This window comes from Amblyomma maculatum, chromosome 7 (assembly GCF_055883805.1).
Source record: "Amblyomma maculatum isolate TAMU_Amacu chromosome 7, ASM5588380v1, whole genome shotgun sequence".
In the NCBI taxonomy this organism is placed as follows: domain Eukaryota; kingdom Metazoa; phylum Arthropoda; class Arachnida; order Ixodida; family Ixodidae; genus Amblyomma; species Amblyomma maculatum.
The window spans coordinates 81,656,117-81,671,325 of NC_139350.1; the positions used below are offsets into that span (position 1 = coordinate 81,656,117).

General features: G+C 49.1%; 1 protein-coding gene across 1 annotated transcript in view; it reads right to left on the reverse strand.

The window, feature by feature from the left end:
• Positions 1-15,209, reverse strand: part of LOC146183745 (uncharacterized) — a 269,633-nt gene that overhangs the window by 145,762 nt on the left and 108,662 nt on the right. The window lies entirely within an intron of this gene.

The following is a 15,209-nucleotide window of genomic DNA, read 5'->3' on the forward strand; positions in this document are numbered from 1 at the left end:
CAATCGACTCGTATTATTACTACAACTCTCATTCAGCCATGTTTCCCCCCAATATCATCTTCTGCGCGATCGGCGCTGGGTCGTTTCTCCTGTTGCAATAGTAAATGAGAGGCCAGTTACTTCGCTGGCTGCCCTAGCAAACGTGACGCCAGCCCCCCCGCTGGTTGCCATATCAACTGCGACGCCAGCGATTGTACAGCCACCGAAGACGGCCATTTCTGCTCGTACAGCATCACTAATGGACGGCATCGATACCTTAAGAGGCAGAAGAAGTTGAGCGCTGATGTAACACCAGAATAACGAGCTGCTGGGCCGAGTGTAATCGAAAGCGTATTCAACGCGCTGTTCATCAACAGGAACATCGTACCTACTTTGCACGGCCGTTGGTTTAACCATGCTTGAATCTGTCAAACTTCCTTTGTGAGAAAGAAATTGGGCGAAACTCGCTCTCAGTAGCAGCTGAGCAGACAACTGATCGAAAATGGAAAGCCCTTTATGACATATACATATCAAGAGAACCGACAGCCGCCGAAATCATGAAAAGCATAGAATTATCTTCATACTTTTTTTTTTTAATTCGTATTGCTGATTGAGGGGGAAGGTGAAAGTGAAACAGTTCAATGACTCAATGATAATCTATTACCCAATAGAAACAACAACCGCATGCCACCGCTATGACCCGAAGCCGCGACTTCTTAACTTCGTGCACGCTGCTTTAAACAATCAGCTCGGCTTCTAGCTCTTCAACGTTCCTCGGTATTGATGTCGTGTGTAACATATCCTTGCAGGTGTTGACCAGCACCGTCCTCGTTCATAACGGCGGATGTAGGCGTAAGAATAATATAGTGACCTTGCGTTACAGTAAGTATAATGCGGAACGCGATCTAACTACGGGAAGGCACAAGCACCGTGAACACCTGCAGTTAAATATCAGGTTCTTTCTTCTTCTTCTTTTCTTCAAATTTTCATTCCTCTCCCGATTAACCTGGACCGAAATTCACTCTAATTGTAGAATACTGAATTTATTTACAATATATACACATTGCAGCACAACTTCACTTCAGTCAGGGTGCGGCCTCTCGTCACGGCACCCGAAACGAGTCTCCCCTTTTTTCCCGCGTCGATCGGACTCCTCGGAGCTTCTCCCCCTCTTCGGGTTCTCCTCTTCCCCCTCGTCCGGCGTCATCGTAGCAGCAGTTTCAAGCTCTCCTCCGAATTCCTGGAAAACCGACTCGCTGGCACGGCTGGGGGTGGTTGAGGGAGGATCGGGTGTCCTCTCGGGAGCGGCGCTTTTCTTCGGCCGACATCGCCCGCCGGCCGTGCGGCGCCAGCCCGCAGACTTCCTCCCAAGTTTGAGTCTTTCGCAGGGAGGCGTCATCCACGGCCGCTTCGCTTGCACACACGCAGGCACATACACACAAACGCCAACACACATACGTCGCAGTCATTGCATTCGTTCGTTCTCTCTGCCCATGATCAGGGCGCGCGCACTTAACACCTCCATCGCCACTGTGATGCGTGACTTCTTGGAATGCATCACATCTCACACAACACCAGTGCGCGGCTGGTGTCCTTGGTCCCCCTCCGGCGCACCATGACAACAAAAACAAACTTAAAATTTAAACAAAAAGGCCCGCTCCCTCTGAGCAATGGAGCTAGTGCACACGCGTCGGCAGCGCGTCAGGCCAGGCGCGGGATGACTCCGACCCCCTGCGGCGGAGGGCGGTCAGTCGGTTCCGTGTCCCCCATACGAATCGTCTCCAAGGTCGCGCCCCTTCTTGCAATTTGGTGTTTCCGCGTCCTGCTCTTTGTCCACGCACCAGACTTCATTCGTCGCTCGCAAAAGCTCTGATTGAATCTCCTTTCGCATTTGTTGCTTTTTGTAGAACGGAATTTGCGTTTCTTCCCTTGGCGAGAATCTCTGTCCCCCTTGCGACTGGTCCGCGCGCAATCATTCGAGGCCCGCCCCATTTTTGCCCGGCGCAACTGCCGTGGTGCCCGCGGCTCACGCGATTGACCTGTGACTTGATCTCCCTGGTCAAGCAAAATTTCTGCCGCAGCCTCATCGTGAACGGACGCACTCGAGCTGTCCTTTGTTTCGTTCGACGTACCGCTGCTAGTTAGCTTACGCATGAATCCATTGATATCTGCAGCCCTGTCATGCGCGCAGTGCCCGTTTTCTGCACTGTCGATACCGTCTGCCTCTGCTGCGATGACCGTTAAAGCCACATCTGTCTCAGCACATATCTCACCGTCGTCACAATCCGCATCCCGAGCTGTCATTCCTACGCGCCCCGCGGGTGTCGCTTCTACCCTCTCCGGATTTGTGACATTCTCAACAGCATCTCCCTCGGATGCAGGCGTGCTGTTCTGAGCATCGAGAAGCGCAGTGTCAACCGTGTTTACGTCTGTTTCTTTTGTTTCTCCAGAACGCACCTCAAACACCTCAGCAACTGCCTCCTCCTTCTCAACCTCGGCCTCATTGCCGCCTCCCGACTCTGCCAGTCTGCGGTCCAAACTTTCCGCTCTCTGACCACCTTCGAGACACTCCGCGATGCCCGTCCCTTTGTCTGGACTCACCGCTTGTTTCTTGCCGGCCGCCGCTGCCCTGACAGATTCCCCGTACTGCAATTTCGCTGCTGCCAATTTCATTTCTGCAATTTTTAGTTTCAATTTTAACCGCGCCATCTCGTCGGCAAACGACAACCCCGAGCCTCCGCTGACGCCCCCTACCTTTGCGCCCGCCACCAGCTCCATCTGCCCATCTCCAGCACCCCGGCCCCATCCTTCCCCGCTACGGTCCCGCAAACTATGCCCCACAGTTGTCATAGTGCGCCGCGGAAGAGGGACCTACAAGACAGCAACCTGTGTCGTGCTCCGAAGATGGCTTGGCCCGCTGGTCAGCGCCCGAGGTTCATGGCTCAGCCCTGGCTCCTTTGTTGTTCCGCCTCCGTCGAGTCCGTTGGCCGGTCCGCTTCAAATCGGAAGATCCTGTCGACTGCGCCAGTTAAATGTCAGGTTCTTTCTTCTTCTTCTTTTCTTCAAATTTTCATTCCTCTCCCGATTAACCTGGACCGGAATTCACTCTAATTGTAGAATACTGAATTTATTTACAATATATACACATTGCAGCACAACTTCACTTCAGTCAGGGTGCGGCCTCTCGTCACGGCACCCGAAACGAGTCTCCCCTTTTTTCCCGCGTCGATCGGACTCCTCGGAACTTTTACCCCTCTCCGGGTTCTCCTCTTCCCCCTCGTCCGGCGTCATCGTAGCAGCAGTTTCAAGCTCTCCTCCGAATTCCTGGAAAACCGACTCGCTGGCACGGCTGGGGGTGGTTGAGGGAGGATCGGGTGTCCTCTCGGGAGCGGCGCTTTTCTTCGGCCGACATCGCCCGCCGGCCGTGCGGCGCCAGCCCGCAGACTTCCTCCCAAGTTCGAGTCTTTCGCAGGGAGGCGTCATCCACGGCCGCTTCGCTTGCACACACGCAGGCACATACACACAAACGCCAACACACATACGTCGCAGTCATTGCATTCGTTCGTTCTCTCTGCCCATGATCAGGGCGCGCGCACTTAACACCTGCTTTTGTCATCTACGACAACAAAATTGCCCCAGCCAAGGCGCTCATTAAAAGGAAACCACGGCGTTTTATCAAGTTTTTTTTTTTTTAATTTTGCAGGAACTTAGTCGAGGCGTTTTCCTCCGCTTTTAGATCATTTATACCAAACTTTGTAGCGCTTCGATGTTTATTTCCACAGCAAAATAATATTCAAATTGTCCATTTCTTAGCATCAGTTGACGAATTTCGAGCAATTCTAGATAAGTGACTTTACCGTATGCATGAACGTGTATTTCCGCTGTGCATTTGCTGCAGGACTACATTTTCAGCTTCCTTTACGTCGTTTCCGACAAATATTTACTCCAGCTGGTACTTTTCCTTGTCTCCAGCTTGTTAGCGCTTACTTGGTAGATTTTAGTAATCGTACACGTTACATCATAGGTTGGCATGTCGTGACGCCATAGGTTAGCCGAAATCCACTTTCTATTCTTTCCTGTTTTTCGCCCTTACAAAAAATTACGACGTCTGAGCAGAATTTTTATTGCTTAATTGTATCACTCGAATATACTTTTGTGTCGTATGTAGGCTTTCCAGAAAGTTTGCCATCAATTTTCTGGTGTGAGCGTCATGACCGAATGTGTGATGAGGTCATTATGAAATCATGTGAGAGATTGCTTGTGGAATAGTCCCAGAATATTCGCCGCCGATTTCTTGATGTGAGCGTTATGAATGGTTTGGTTTGGTTTGGTTTATGGGGTTTATGGTCCCAATACGACTCAGGCTATGACAGATGCCATAGTAGAGGGCTCCGCAAATTTAGACCACCTGGAGTTCTTTAACATGCACTGACATGATGACATCGCACAGCACACGGGTGCCTTTCTTTTTCACCTTCACAGGAAACCAGCAGCCGAGGCCGTGATTTGATCCCGCATCATTGGACACAGTGTAGTCCAGCGCCCTAACCACTGCACCAACCCGGCGGGGCCGTTATGAATGAATGTTTCATAAGCCTATGATGCAGTCTTGTGGTGAATGGCTGTTGAATCGCGTGATCATTTTTTGGGGAATATTGCCAGAACATTTGCCGCCGAATGCTTGAGGTGCATTTGGTGTCTACATTCCGAATGAAGATGTGTTGCATCGTTGCGAATACTTTTTCCACAATTTCTCCGATTTTGTGACATTCACTTGATCTGAGAATTTCTAATGCATTTATGCCGCGTCAGTTTTGCAAATTGCTGACTACATACGTGATGACCCTTTGCTGAATTTATCCAGAAAATTTGATGCCTACGGTTGTCATAAATTTAAAACGTATCACTTCGACCACTTCCTTTGTAAACTTCTGAATTTTATTTGTGGCGTTATTCATATAAAAGACTCTCGCTATGTTGGCGCCAGCAAACTCAATTCGCAAAAAAGTAAGTTATGACGAATTCAAGTACCTATGCTGCGGCTGCCCATTCTGCCCGTGCACAACGACGGAGCTCCAGTCAGAATCCCCATATCGAGGGTTCACGCATCGTGTGACTTCTCTCTTTGGCCCTGGAGATCATACTTTCAATGTGGAACACGGGGGTGTCTTGCAACCTCCGCCTCGGGGAATCTAACCGTGGACTGCTCCTTCGCCTTCTCCATAATATAGCGCGTCGAGAAGCAACGTTGGCCTTTAATACATGGCAGATGTTGCTTTCACAAAAGAATATGCTTTTCGGATGGGAACGGCCGACAGCCATGTCTGTTAAAATTGCGGCTGTGATGAGTGAATGCCCTGCATTTGTGAGGGAAAGACATTAGTTGCGTTGTGCGCTGGAACGCCTCTAGCTCGCCCTTTAATTGCGGATAGGATCCAGGGTCTGTGGCCACAACAGTCGACTGCCTTCAAGGCATACATGACACCGTTTTGTTACCTGACAGCGGCTTTAACGACAAATTGTGACTGTCCTCAACGTCCCTTTTCTCTTCCCCTCTTTAAATCCCATCATCCTTACCCCACACATGCCACACCCACATACTCAACCCACTATCCGTCCGTCCGTCCATCCATCCATCCATGAATTCACCCACCGACCCACGTCCGCCGGAATATTCGGAGATCGTGGGTTCGGTTCTTACCATTGGCACGTTGTGTTTCCTCCCACTTTATATTTAACGATCTTTCATGCTGATTGCATTGTAGTGCTAATTCAGGTTAACGGCAAAAATAAATTTAAAAAGAAGTAAAAAACTCCCCTGCGCTTTCCTTGGCCTCGCCGAATGCTATCTTCTTTCCCTCGTTTACCATAACGAGCCCCTCATTTCCCCTTCAATTTTCTGCACACACACACACACACACACACACACACACACACACACACACACACACACACACACACACACACACACACACACACACACACACACACACACACACACACACACACACACACACACACACACACACACACACACACACACACACACACACACACACACACACACACACACACACACACACACACACACACACACACACACACACACACACACACACACACACACACACACACACACACACACACACATATATATATATATATATATATGTGTGAAGGAAAGAAGCCAACAGTCGGCGAGGCCAAGGAACGCATTGGGTTCTAGCCACTGTGTAAGAGTATTGTTCTAGCACAGCTTTCGCCCTCGCTCTTGATCACGTTCTACGTGACGCTGGCGGTAACACAGGACGTTCCACGTCCACCGCTATGGTTGAGGGTGGCGCTGGTGAATTCTCAAGGTTCGTATACAGACAACATTAATACCCAAGAAAGTAGCAGGTGGGACAGCGGTACCAATTCACGCAATAAAGAAAAAAAAAAAAAGATGTAGCTCAGTTGGAAGAGCGCCGGACGCGATATTCGGAGGTCGTGGGTTCGGTTCTCACCATCGGCACGTTGTTTTTTCTTTTACTTTGTGTTTATTTATCTTTCCCCTAAACAGACTACATTACTAATTTATGTGATTACCAAAGTAAAAAATAAAAAAATAAACACAAATTGCAATCCCCAATGCTTTCCTTGGCCCCGCCGACTGTTGGCTTCTTTCCTTCATGTATTATAACGAGTACCCTCATTTCTCCTTCGTTTATCTGCTTGCAGCCTACGGGGGTCTCGGTTCTGGCAGTCTTGAAGCCATAGGTAGCGTAAGAGGGTTCTAGCACAGCTTTCGCCCTCGTTCTTGATCACGTTCTACGTGACGCTGGCGGTGACACAGGACGTTCCACGTCCACCGCTATAGTTGAGGGTGGCGCTGGTGAACACTCTCAAGGTTCGTATACAGACAACATTAATACCCATGAAAGTAGCAGGGGGGACAGCGGCCGATGAAGCTCAGTTGGAATAGCACCGGACACGATATTCGGAAGTCATGGTTTCGGTTCTCACCATCGGCACGTTGCTTTTTTTTTTCTTCTACTTTGTGTTTATTTATCTTTTCCCCTAAACAGACTACATTTCTTATTTATGTATAATTGCCGAAATAAAAAAAAAACAAAAACAAAGTACAATCCCCAATGCGCTCTCTCTCTCTCTCTCTCTCTCTGCATATATATATATATATATATATATATATACATATATAAAGGAAGTTTATATATATTCTTGAAGATTATAAGTACATTAGGGACTATTAGGGACGCTAACAGTCACCTAAGCAAAGGAAAACATTATAAAAAGTTTATTGGTTCGAAGAATCATTTCATTATCAAACGCCTAGACGATACACAGTAAGAACTTCAAAAAGAAAAAAATCAATACAACTCGTCGCTGATTGCGACCTCGAAAAGGTCGATAGTAGTTAATGCTTCTGTGCCATGATCCTACAAAAATAATCATTGATTTGATAGCGTATCAGCAGCCTTGGCGAGGCAGTGTGTATTTATACGTACTGCATGTCAAAGGTATAACTAGTACTACAGCCTAACAGAAAAGCACACACGCATGGAAAACAACAGGAGACGAGGCTGACTATACTAATTTTTATTGAAAGGTTCAAAAGAATATAAAGGCTAAAGGGAAATGATGAGGGAGTGAGGCGCGCTAACACGAAAAATACTCAGTCGTCGCGATTCTTTTGGAAAGGTTGGCTGATCGGCGGAGATTAACTATACATACATACGTCTCGGTTGGAGGTGCTAAGAGCTCGCTTTTTTTTTTTTTATTTGTTGACATCTTCAATCTGTTAGACGGCATTCATCCCGTTTGCTTTGATCCCGCGGCGTCAACTTTATCTATTTCATCGCGACGATTGAGTGTATTTTTCATGTTGCCGCCCCTCACTACCTCAACGTTTCCCCTTCGCCTTTATATTCTTCTGCGCCCTTGATTAAAGATGAGTTGTTGGTCAGCCTCGTGTCCTGTTGTCTTCCTTGGGTGTGTGTTTTTCTTTTAGTCTGTAGTTCCACCTTTCACATGCACCAACTATAGCTCAGATCCAGATTGTCCCTTACTGCGTAAAGTTATCTATCGACTCGCCCTTACACGGCCTCATTTTCGGAGCTGTCTAGCGCGGACGGAAGAGTTGTCGGCTCTGTGATAGCCTATTTACTCTTAGGATAAGACATTATTTTAAATGCGAACATATGTACATTGCAAGCTACTGGAAGCAGAGTGAAAACATCGACCACTTGGGTAGATAACTTCTGCTGAATGATTCCGACACACTCGTGCAGGTTAATCCCTTCGTGGAAGGTCACGTGCAGGTCAAGGCCAATTTTTCTTGCCGAAGGTACGTTCCAGTTTAGGGCTGCAAGGGCTTACACGACTCTGATGCTGCGTTGAACGCAGGCGTGCGTATATTTCAACGCTTCAGCCCGTATTCAAAACTTCCGGGATAGCGGAATCCGTCAGTTGTATCTGCTGCCGGAGCCGTAAGGCTACAATAAGAAATGCTACGGTTGCCACCATTTTTCGAAAGATTTCGCTGTAATGCAAATTTCGACAGGAAGGCCGTCTGACAGAACGAAGATATGTGCAAATACAAATGAAAAAAAAGCGAGCTCTTAGCACCTCCAACGGCGAGCAACAAATATTTCCATGTAACGCTCGCGAGTACAACAAGTAGCGGCACGCTAAACACTTGCCAGCATTAAAATAAGAATAAAACGAAGGAATGAAAAAAAAAAAAATTGCTGGGAGCCGCAACGGAAACTTCGTTCAGCGGTAAAATCTTTTGTTTCCATTGCGGAGTGCCCTCCGAATGAACCACAGGTGCCTGTCCGCTAGCGAGAACACGAGAGAATCGAGAGATCACGACCACGCACGGAAACTCGCCACACTGGCGCCTATCCTTCGTAAGCACGTTGAAACGAGAGGCAGTCCAGTTCTCCAGGCTTTTCAATGAATACATGACACGCCATGAAACTACAGCGGCCACGGAACTAGAGAGAAAAAAGAAAAGTCGATAGAAAACCTCGCGGAACGCCAGACGCGCAGCGAGGAAGCTTGGCAAGTCCATTTCGTCATCAGGGCCGTCCGAGTGAAGACGCTGATGACTCTTGAAACCAGGAAGACACGCGTGCACGCGGACGCTCTTCTGCCCACTGTGCGCCAAGGGCCGGCTCGGCCCATCTCCATCAACGCGTCCGCTTCTCGGCCCGGTCTTTCACACCTGCGTGCGCGCTCATTTTCCAGATTTCTCCGGGCTTTGTGCGCTGCCTCCTCCCAATTTCTTTTACTGCTTTCGGCCGTTTTTCCTTTCCCTGCACGTTTCGCTTTTAAATTTCAGCTGCCCTCGCGGCGGCCAAAGTTTTTTGAGAGAGAATGAAGAGGTTATAGTGAGACCGCCGACAGCATAGAAGATGGGAGAGTGCTTGGGCTCTTCAGCGTAAAACGCCGAGCCGGGCTCTTGCATCCCTGGCGCTACACAAGACGTGGAGGGAGTGACGGTCGCTCTGAGAAAGGACGACCGAGGCTGCGTGTGCTCAGCGCCATCGTGGTTCAGCGCCGCATAACGTCATGGGCCACACACTGGCTCCTCGACACCCTGCCGCGTCGGCTTGTATAACTCGGGGTGCGAGGTCTACGTTCAGCTCCGCCAGACACCATCGGCGGAGTAGCAGAACAACCCAGCGCTGTTGTCTTCGGCGTTCGGCAGACGTTGTTGAGCGGAGGGCAAAGTGCAGTGGCGTCTTTCAATCCGGACCCTTATAGAAGGGCAGAGGCCGACGAAGACCCGTGACAGCGGTTGCAGAAGAAAGCACTTCGGTTGTGTCTGCGCCGGCGGATGCTCGGCTATGCGGTCGCCCGTCTCTCTTGCTGCTGCTTACGTCCCGAGTATTCAATGTTACTTGTATAAGAGAGAAAAAAGAAAGCGCGAAGGAGAATTTTTCCGAACGCATCAGAGTGCATAAATGCTAAGTGAAGTGCGACACAGTGTCTTTCCCGTGCGTTCCGCCATGCGAAACGTTGTGGTTTCTCTTCAGACCAAAGCAGCGAGAAAATTACGAACGGTGACACTTTGAGAACCCCTTAGCGCCATTTTGAACACGGAGAGAAGTACACCTTCCGGGATGCCACACGAAGCGACACGACTGACACTGAGCGCACATCGAAGTAGCGGCCGCCGGCCAGACGGCATTTGTAGTTACTTCACCACGCCATAACTATAGACATAATAGCAGTGATCAAGTTTACTTGTATTCTGATGTACAACTTCGCTAAGAATCGCCTACATGCTTCATTAATGTGGCGAGCGTTGCTAGAAACTATTCTTCTGTTTATCCACCCTTTGCGCGATAGCGCATGAATACATATATAGGGGCTGAAAGAAGCAAACAGAGCGCTCTATTGCCTTCAAGCATTTTTTTCACGGGTTGCCTAATCAAACCTCCGATCTGTGGCATGTCCATGCTGGCAGTGGCTGTTAGTCACCTTCTCACGGACAAAAATGCATCCTCATCACCGATAGGGAAGCCGCCATTTTGCTTAGAACATGTAAGCGTGCTCCGCTAATTTCTGTCGGAATCTGTACCTGTACCGACAGCAGGTCTGACATGGCTTCGCACAGCTGCTATCTCGAACCCTCTGAGGCTGGCATTTATCTCGGGCTACGAATTAAAAACGCGCGTAGCCGCAAGGTTACCGGAATTCAGGGTATATACGTTCATTTGGGGAACCTTGAAAATGCGTTATCCAGTAATCTAACCCTTGAGCTACAAATGTAAACAAAGCGTTTTCAAATGTCCAAATAGGCCGGCGGTGGGCGCTCAGCCCAACCTCAGAGGTCGCTGCCGGTAACATGTCAACACAGCAAACCAACGCTACAGTACGGGCTGCACTTATCTTGCGCAGTCGAGAAGGAACATCGAGGCAAGGTTTCGCTCGGTCGCTGTTTGGTCGAGGAAATCCCGACAGCATACGTGCATATTTCTTAACACGTTGACTGAATGACAAGCGTATTGCTACGGCCACGACGTTAGGCCGACCGTTTCACACCCATTATCGACAGGTGCGTTCGTACTGGTCGTAATTCTTGTTGTGCACTACAGCAATCAATCTTCGGCGTAGGTTGTATACATTTAACGCTTGATGGGAAAGCTGCACATTTTGCAGATTAGAGCCATCGCCACACGCCGCACACGGCACACAGTGCGCTCAACAACCTGCTCTGGCTGACCTACTGATCTTAATTCGATTTGCGCGCAAACGCAAAAGCTCATGTTCTCTTACTGAGCGTAAACTAGTGACGTTTGCGTGTAGTCGAAAATAGGACCTGGTCTATATTATGGGGTCATATTGGGCATATTAGTATAAATAGTGTTTTAGTGAATACTGCGCGGAGAGTGAACGCCCTCCAAGTACGCATAGCCTTGTAGGCACGGGCACAGAACTTTCACTAGTATTTTAATTTTAGCGAATAGACGCGAATACGTCGTCGCATTCAGAGTTTCCATTGATATCGATGCACTCGCGAAACGGCCAGCTCTTTGTAAAACTGCTCGATATAAGCTGGCCTCACGCACAGACCAGCCCGAAAAGCTATTCGTTCAGGTTCAGCAGTTTTACTAATGCCATTCAACTTGCTAATGCGCTGCATTCACCATTACTATTTTGCTACGCCTTGCGCATTGCATGAAGCGCGGTCTTCTCTAGGAATTGAACTATATGCGCTCTTCAGCATGCACTGCTGCCTCAGCATCGTGGACATTTACGGGTTGCTGTTTTAAGCGCCTAATAAGCGCCTGAAGAGAACATAGGGGATAGTATTAAAACGCTTCCTAAATGAGTGATGATGAGCGGCTATTGACCGAAGTGATGCACGGTCACCTCTCTTTTGCCGATATCAGAGCTTGCAACCTTCAAGGCGCCAAACAAACCGTTGGTTGTTAACAATTGAGAACTTTTGGGTTTTTACAAGACATAAAGGAACAATGTGGGCTTGAGACATAGCTGGACTTGAGGGATAAATTTCAGTCACCGACAATTCTTTGAAGTGCACTTTACTCTCAGGCGCGTTTCATCCCAATCGAAGCGCGACAATTGGGACTAGAATCAAACGAAAATCATCGAACTCAGCATCCAAACGGCGCAGCCACACACGTGTGCGCAGTCCCTCGCAGCCGAATGGTACGTTAGTCATGGTATGCGCCGCACGTGATGTGTGAAAATAGCGGTTCTCGCTCTGCACGCTGTCCAAGGTTATAACTTACTGAAGATGCAGCGGTCGTAGTTGTATTCTTGTGGGCTGTCCGACATGTAGATGTCACGTAGTGCCGACACCCGAATTGGATGTCTATAATTGATTCTGAGAAGGCGCGTAAGAAAGATACAAATAGTCACTTAACCGACGCAATTCATAGATGAATACATAACATCGAGTGGCTGTGCCGAGTGAATAGATAAGAGCTGCCACATAGTCGGCGATGATGCCTGGGTGTCGACGAAAGAAAAAAAGATGACGAAAAAAGAATGTAGAGTGAGCAAACGTGCTTTGAAGTACTGGGCATATACAAAAATGAGGGTGGGAATAGTGTGATTTGCTTAAAACAACGCTAAATAAAGCTTGAGAGCCGCCGAAAATACTCAGAAATATCAGGAAGCAGTACACGCTAGAGAGCGCAGAGCTCAGTCCGTAATGAGGACCGCGCTTCTCAAGAACACGCTGCCCAGTCGGGCGCTCACGGTGAATGGCGCGCCGTTTTCACATCTAGTGAAAACATAATCGTCACGCTCGATCACATTGTTGTTTCTCGCGCTGTTCGCTTTGTCAACATGAAGCCAGTAAGGCCTTTGGTAGATAGAAAACACTGCAGTCGAGAAAGGTCTTATACCTCGCTCTAAATTCTAAAGAGAAAAACAACAACTACGTGTAACGGCGACGTCACCGATCAGTTGACGGTAAACTGGTTTTCTCCTCTTTGTCAGGTGGCAAGTACCATATATCAGTTCAAAAACCGTTTTCCTAATATCCGATGTCAAGCGCCAAGCAGGCTGGCGGTACGAGATTCACGGAATGGGTCCGAGCAACGATTCCCGTGCCCTCACTCGAACGCCATCTGATTGAGCTCGGTCCACGTCCAGCTTTCATGGCCCGGGTCATGCGGGGGCTTTTGACGCCGCTTGACACTGGCTGGGTGCATCGCGGACTCCCAGCGCGTGGGCTCGGGAGTCGTTGACCCGACGTCCAGAGTCGCCCTCGAAACAACCGACGCCGTTCTTCCGACCCTTCCGCGTTTCCCTCAACTCTCGCACTATTCCTCGCTCTTTTTTCCGCCGCGTGGCTTTTAATCTTGGCGCCAGACCAAGAGCGTCGAGTGTATTCCACCGCTGGAGTCATGAGCGTACACACTCCTTTCTCGCACCCTGACCTTCGTGCGACCTTGCCCGCCTGGAGGGAAAAGGAAGTGCCAGAAAGTAGCGAGCGGAAACGCGAAAGACCCTCCTCTTCTCTGCGTCCATGCGAATGCGTCTGTTTGTGTGCTCGCTTACTTTTTTTTTTCGCTTTTTTTTTTTTACTGGAGATAGTATTTTCGTAGCCGTCTGCCCTTCCTTAAAGTCATCGACGATCGTGTTACGAAATGCGGAAACCCCTCCACAAACCAACGAAAGAGCTGCCACTCCTACGACTCACCCTCAAGCCTAGATAGTTTTTTTTTTTTTTTTTTTTTTCTACCCGCAGATTCGGTGCAGCCTGTCCGAAAAGAAAGCAGTCAGCCTGCCACTTTGCAGCCAAATATACACTACCGGTTCGCTCCTTCACCCTGAAGGGATTTTTTTTTCTTCCTGTTTTGCTCATTCATTGCAACCGCGTGTCCAATACCTGTCTTCTCTCGGCCAATGTACGCCTTCCTTGCTTTCATTTTTCTATTTTTGTTCTCCTTATTTTCTCGAACCTCCTGTTTTGCAGAAGCACTGCAGCGCAATGTCGCGACCACAAACAGAGATGAGATTAAAAAAAAAAAAAAAAAAAAAAGCCTATCTCGTCGAGATGGAGGACGCGCTTGTCACTGCCGTGAAAGGGGGGCATTAAAAGGCAAAGAAGCCGCGCATACGCGTCGGGTGCCGTTCCTCGGTGTGACAAGGCCCTCGTCAGAGAGAGGGCACACAAAGACCCTCTTATTCAGCATCCATGCATCATGTACGGTTCTTCGTGCCCGCCGGCTCCTCCGCACAGATGGGTGCCGCTTATACCGCTGGGCATCGGCTCGCTTCTTCTACCCCCTATTTCGCCTCCGTTAGCCGCACCCGTTCTCAATGCGCGCTGGGATCTATACGCGCCCGAAAAGCGGCGGCTGGGTTTATACTAGAGATGGTATAGGAGAGCTGCACCTCCGCCGCCGCCGCCGAGGCCTCCTTGGGTGAACTGAAGAGTTTGCGCGGGCACGCCCCGCAATGTCCCAGCAAGTTTTCCTCTGACTGAAACAGAGACGTCTGCGATAACGCCTACAGATTACGGTGGTGCCGCATTCTATAGGCCCGCCACGCGGCAGGACTCGGTGCGATCGGTCGTCGGTCAAAGTCTCACGGCGCTGTATTAAGCGCGAAAGTGAACACTAGTAGTGAATTAATGGACAAAATGCTTGAAGAAGACAAGGCACCGAGAGGCCATTGCGGATGAAGCGACAAAGGGCCGCCACGTAGTCCGCGGTGACACCTGGGAATAAATTGAAGCAAAAGAGCTCGAAAAAAGATCTAAAGTGGGCAACCGTGATTGGAGGCACTGGGCAGGCTGCAAAAAAAAAGAAAAAAATGCTAGAACGGGACTGGGGAAAGTGCGCACTGACCTCATTTCTGAGCCAGGCACGATATGTCAGCTTTCCAAGAAGGAAGGCGCCCGAAACGCCATTAAAATCGTTTCCCCGATTCGCACCCGCGCGCTAAAGCATTCCACTGCTCGCGCAACAGATCGGCGTAAGATTGAGTGAGCGGCCTTGCAGAGCTCTTAAGCCGCCCTCGAATGTGCCGCTGAATACAGCACTGCTGAACTTCGGTCTTGCGCCGAGCCTATATAGGGTCATCCACGTCTCGTACACGTGGATTAAATGGCAGAATGCAGAAAGATGAGAAGCGTACGTTGCGTATTAGTTCTCATCGATCAAACCGCTCTTTCTTCGACTGAGTGCCGCGCTTCCCTATATTTTAATTTTAGAGCTTTCTAACAAAAATTCAGT